Here is a 6499-nt window from a genome sequence, read left to right on the forward strand (position 1 = left end):
TGCTTTCATTTTATGTGTTGCTCGTGGCGAACAAAAGCAAAAAACCCTAACGTCGACGACCTCGCAATATCCCTAAATGTGTCCATTATTTTCTAAAATTATTATAGCTTATAAAATGATATTCTATATGAGCGTATTAACACTTCATCTCTCATTATTTATCTTGTTTTGATTCTATTTTCTTAAAAATGATAATAATTACTCAATTTGTGTGAGTGGCACAAAACACTCCAAAATTCTATTGTTTTGTGATGTACCCCAAGGTTCTGTCCTGGGTCCTTTACTATACACTCTGTACACACAGCTTTTATAACGTTAAGGAAATATTTATTTTAAGAGCCCATGGCAAGGCATAAACTGTCACTGTCATAATATGCTGATGATGCACCGCTGATTTTGTCCTGTCCAGAGTCTTAAGTAATCAGCTTAGTAACCTGCCTGAGTTGTTGTAGGCTACCTGTCCCCGTCGTTTTATGCAAGAAAAATTATGAAATTATGCAAACTGGGCCCAAAAATGAGAAAATATGCGATTCTGTTAATTTTAACAAAGAAAGATAAAGAAAAATAATCAGAAATTATGCAAAAAATGATCAGATTTTGCTAAATTATGCGGGGTGCATAAAACCACGGGGACAGTTGTACTGAAAATGTTGAAAAATGGATGGTTCACAACAAACTATAGAGGAACGAGGAGAAGATAGCATTATTACTGTGTAACACCATAAGAAAGTTTGAACTCAACAGTGGGCTTATAGATAATATCAGGATAGATTTTGAAATTGTAATTTTATATTGAGAAGGGGGAAACAATCACAACAAAACAAGCAAACCTGGCATTTATTTTGATCATGAATTGTCAATGGAACACCAAATCATTCGCCATATTAGCCTGAAGGTGAGCTATGCAAAAAGATTGTGAATTAAGGACAATAGGTAAAATCTCTCACCTCTTGAGAATGTGACAATGATTATGTGAGGACGGTCTGAAAGTTGTGTGTGTTTGTGTGTGTGTGTGTGTGTGTGTGTGTGTGTGTGTGTGTGTGTGTGTGTGTGGTGTTGATGGTGGTGTTATGTGGTCTCACAATGTGCCTTTTCTGTCCTTTGGTTGGTTAGTTACGTTGATGATCATGCATTGTAAAGCGCTTTTAGTGATTAGACGCTAGATAAATTCCCATAACAATGATTATTACTTTCATTATTATTATTACTATTATTATTATTGTTATTATTGTTGTTGTTATTATTTTTATTATTATTATTATTATTATTATTTAAAAAATAAAAGATAATATTTAGAAGAAGAAGAAGAAGAAGAAGAAGAAGAAGAAGAAGAAGAAGAAGAAGAAGAAGAAGAAGAAGAAGAAGAAGAAGAAGAAGAATTATATTAATAATAGTGGTAATGATAATGATAATAATAAATAGCAGTTATAACTAATAATGGTGATGGTCAGAGGCGAAGCGTCTATATAATCAAATAATCACTGCTTCCCTTCCTAATTTTTAAACATTGTCGCAGTCAAATTCACCCTCAGACGTAAACCTCATAAATTAAATGTAAAAAGACGTTCATAATCACCAATGAAGACTAGACTATGCCTAACCTTCAAAACCGTTTCATTGCCACAGAAATAGCCTGTTCGCCCCTATCGGGCCACTCCAAAAGCAGTCACAAGCTTTGATTAAGTAAGCTTAAAGTGAGGCTGGAAGAGTCAACCAATAGAGTTAAAGGGAACATGTGCATAGCAGTCAGAACTGTTTCATTGTCGCATATACCCTGTTCACCCCTTTCGGGCCACAGTTATAAGCACCCAGACGCGCTGATTAGGTAAGCGAACTATTACACTGGTCGAGTCTACCTCACAGATGTGAGGGAAACTAACTCCTAATAATCCTTTGACTCCTGCTACTACACTGCTGAGTGCTTGTTTTTTTTCCTAGACTTTTTAACGTCCTATAATCAGATCGTGACCTCGATTATGACACCGGCTCCTGGCCGCGAAAAGCTAGATCTAGACAAAAAACAGCCAAATGTGAAATAAAATATTAATAATTGGCATGCTCTACCCAAGTGTTTCGGCTGTCTGGTATAACATGCCATTGTAGTGCTGACATCTCTGCTTCTTTCCTTGGTGTTCGTGTGTTCAAATCTAAAGTTAAATTTAAGGTTAGTTAGAATAAATATTTAATGAAATACTTTCCCGATTATTTTAGCGGTTGAACAAGCATACAACATGAATTCAGGATTTGTTTTCATTCACAACTCAGAGTTGCCGCCTCCAGTGCCAGTAAGAGTCTTGTGACTTGTGTGAGTGTGATATCTCCAGGCCCTATCTGGTTCCATTTCACTTTGATTACCCTGTCAAACAAGTCAGCCTTCGCCCCTGGTGATGGTCATCGTCAGATCTAACATGTACCCAGGGGCGAAGCGTCTATATAATCAAATAATCACTGCTTCCCTTTCTAATTTTGAAACATTGTCGCTGTCAAATTCATCCTTAAACGTAAACCTCATAAATTAAATGTCAAAAGACGTTCGTAATCAACAAATAAAGTGAGGCTGGAATAGAGTTGAAGGGAACATGTGCATGGCAGTCAAAGCTGTTTCATTGCCACATATACCCTGTTCACCCCTTTGGGGCCACAGTTAAAATCAATCACCAGCCCTGATTAAGTAAGCTAACTAACACTGGTCGAGTCTACCTCACAAATGTGAGGGGAACTAACTCTTAATAATCTCTTGACTGCTGCTTGTGCTTGTTTTTTTTCCTCGACTTTTTACCGTCCTATAATCAGATCGTGACCTCGATTATGACACCAGCTCCTAGCCGCGAAAGGCTAACAAAAACAGCCAAATGTGAAATTTAAAAAATAATAATTGTTATTTTCTACCAAAGAGTTAGACTCACTGGTAGATCTATAACATATAGATCTAGTACTGACATCTCTGCTTCTTTGCTTTATGTTTATGTATTCACATCTAAAGTTAAGTTTAATTTTAGTGGGAACTGATATTTAATAAGATACTTTCCCGATTATTTTGGCGGTTGAACATACAATATGAATTCCGGATTTGTTTTCATTCACAACTCAGAGTCGCCGCCTCGAGTAAGATTCTTGTGTGATATCTACAGGCCCTATCTGGTCCCATTTCACTTTGATTACCCTGTCAAACAAGTCAGCCTTCGTCCCTGCATGTACCTTATTTTTCCTTCTTTTCTTTTTTTGTATACAGGTAATCTTAACTTTGAAAGTAAAAATTTTCGAGCCTTGTGTGACCCCGATGGACCAACGCCATGCTGCTTCGAGTACAAGTGTGTCAATAAAACTGTAGGCCAATGTAACTGCAGCACTTGTTTTGATCTGAGGCGGGAAATACACGCCGACTTCGGCTCTTATGAGTTAAAGGATCCGGCATGCAAGGTGAACATTATTATTTTGGTTTTCGACTTGTGATGTGTGTTTTGTACTAGCTGAATTTTCGATATAAACGAGGGTGAATCAAATCGCAGTGGAAATTGTGAAATACCGGGAAAAGTTGTGAATTTAAAAAAAAACATTTAAAGGGCAATAACTAGGTCATCTTTAAACCAATTTTAACGAAACTTAGAACATATAAAAAAAAACCAGCTAGTAAGACATATCAATTGTTAATATGAAAAAATCAACTTGCGTGTTCGAAAATTATCAAGTTAAAAAAAACTTCAACCATAAATGGGTGAAACGCAAAATGTTTCAACTTCTTAAAAATCAACCGAGTCGTTCTATTTCAAATAGCCACAATCTGTGCATTGAAAAATAAATCTTTACTGAATTCAGAAGGTCAAATGAACGCAGGGAAGGTTGTCACTATTTAAATAATATTATGCTCAAAGTGTTGCCCACTTCTCTCCATATCAGCTGCTCCAACACGCCACTGCCTTACGGCAAGTTTCTGGGTCGATTCTTTGGACCTCCTGTTGAACACTGATTATCAACTATTGTAAGTTGTTTTCGTAGACCCCATCTGTTAAAAATCCTAAAAGGAAATATTTGAAGGGATTCAAGTTGGCAGAATACGACGCTTTCGGCTTATAACCTTTCTTGCAACAATGCAAGGGCCACTTTTGAGGTGTTGGGTGCGGCTCCATCTCGCTGGGACCAGGCCTCATCAACAGCATAGCAGCTTCTCCTTCCTAAACTTCTCCTTAACCTTTTTAGTACGGCGACATACCCATCTCATGTGATTGTCTTACCGTTCTAGTCTTGAAACGAGAACAGGCCGATCACGCCCCTGTGGCTGGATATTTTTATTAAGTAATGTTTTCCGTTTTACCCTCATTTTTCTTGAATTTTTAAAAACTTTATATTTCTCAAACATATAGATTTATTTTCTTCATATCTACGGACTGGGTGTCAACTTGGTTGAATTTAATTAGTTTGAAATATTTGTTGAAATCAATGCAGAGATGACCAAGGTATTGACTTTTAAATGGGTCCTCTTTTTTTCCGACTTTTAGTGAGGCGCCAAGTTAAATGTAAAAGGGGGTGTTTTCTGTTACGAGCTCAATCTTGTGTCATTCAGAGCGTAAACTATCTTTTGTTCATGACGCCATAGAATAAATCAAAAGGGAAATCAAATGAAACTCCAGTGGTTGTAGACATGTTATAGATTAATTATGTGGATTGCTTTAATAACACAAGTCAATATTGCTAGATGGCCTTGATCTAAAAAGGAAAAAGGTGGTTTATTACATTATGTTTTTTTTATTTTGTAACAATAAAGATCACTAACTCTATCGTTGAAAGTGAAATGCTGGAAGCTGAAGACAGTTCCATTTTCTGGGGCTCAGCTATAAGATTTGAACATCAGAATTAGGAAAGCCTTCAGGACTAAGAGTAATCTGCCGAGGACAAAATAGTCTTATATGAATCTCATATTCAAGACCACGGTGAAAATTTATCAGCGATACGTTCTGAGCACAATGTGAGTGGTAGCTGGACAACATCAAGAGAATATTTTGGTGAGACTTAGAATCGGCTTCAATGGTCTTATCTTTTGGAATAAATAAAGAGTATCTTTTTTTCGTTTCGTCGTTTGAAATCATGAATGGGATCGGTCCACCATCACATTTCAATCACCCAAGATTTCAAAGGAATACTCGTGGGACTGCAGGACAGGAGAACCAGCACAGCGGAATATTCAAAATTCAAAAAGGAAGAAAAGGGCACAGTAGCAGCAACTGAATAGAAGGCAATACCGGGAAAGCCACAAGACAGAAACTGAATAAAGGCTGAGTATTTCCTAGAAAGCAGCTAAAAATCACAATAGGTGAACAGAAACAAAGAAAGAATTTATTGTTAGAGGTGAACAGGGCGTTTTGTCGTTTGAAATCATGAATGGGCTCTAGATCTATATAGTACTGCTATTCAAGTAAATATCTATCTATACGTGTTTTTGTCGAGTGAGCAGAATGCAATATCTAAAATTGTTTCATCTTTTTTTAGTGTTCTCTTACCACACGAAGCCATACTTCATTCACAGTAGGCTATAATTTAATGACTTGCATGTGTAATGTTATACAATGATTATGTTCTGATAATATGAGATCTATAGTGCGGTCAAAAATTCGTGGCGCAACCTATTGCCAAATGTTTCCCAAACTATCAAACATAGACTCTCTAGCTTTTGCACAATGACTTGTATCAATTTGTCTTAACAGATCAATATTTTGGTAAACCCCTATTAGTTGTATTCTAGAAAAATTCCTTAATAAATCCTAATTTTTAAAAATCAAACGGGCGGTTTCTACAAATTTTTAAAAGGTTTACTGCTGGGACATTTTCTCTTTTAAAAACAAGTCTGTCACGTTTTTCTAATAGCGACATTATGCTTAGTGAACACATGTTTTGAGAACCTTTTGTACAAAAAAAAAAACTTTCAATATAAAATAAATTTCTCGTAACAAGTTCACTTAAAAGTGTCGTTGGTCAGCTGTGACGTAGGCCATATTATTATACGTGTGCAAATTGTGTGTGAGAAGCGGGAAGTGCTGTGAACAATCCCATTTTCGGCATGACAGAGATTTGTAGTATTTTACATAAATTTCGTGGACATCGGCCTACGGTTAAGAGCTTGGAGAGGGATGGGCACCGCCAAGCTTCTCTGCCCAAGACTCACCACATGAAATGATTAACAGCTCAGACACTATACCGGATCGGTCGTCGCCCGGGTCACCAAGGACCGCGCCTTCCGCTGTTGTGCACTAGAACGGAGGTGAAAAGCATGCTACTGATGCACAGAAGATCCGAGCCAGAAACAAATTCTCCATTGACACATGGAACGTACGGACACTGAGAACAGACGGAAAACTAGAAGAGCCTCTGGAAGACCACGAAGGAACAATCAGTATTGGAAGCAGGACAATTACTAACTTGCGTTTTGCCGATGACATCGATGGATTAGCAGGAAAAGAACAGGAGCTCGCCACACTAGTGGAGTGGCTGGACTCAACCTCAGCAG

General features: G+C 37.3%; 1 protein-coding gene across 1 annotated transcript in view; it reads left to right on the top strand.

Moving 5' to 3' along the window:
• Positions 1–3215: 3215 nt before the first annotated feature.
• Positions 3216–6499, top strand: part of LOC106011803 — a gene marked incomplete in the record, with an annotated part of 20535 nt that continues 17251 nt past the window's right edge. Inside the window, 1 exon segment of the mRNA XM_035969861.1 lies at positions 3216–3420.

The sequence above is a fragment of the Aplysia californica genome, unplaced genomic scaffold, assembly GCF_000002075.1.
Source record: "Aplysia californica isolate F4 #8 unplaced genomic scaffold, AplCal3.0 scaffold00190, whole genome shotgun sequence".
Taxonomy (NCBI): Eukaryota; Metazoa; Mollusca; class Gastropoda; order Aplysiida; family Aplysiidae; genus Aplysia; species Aplysia californica.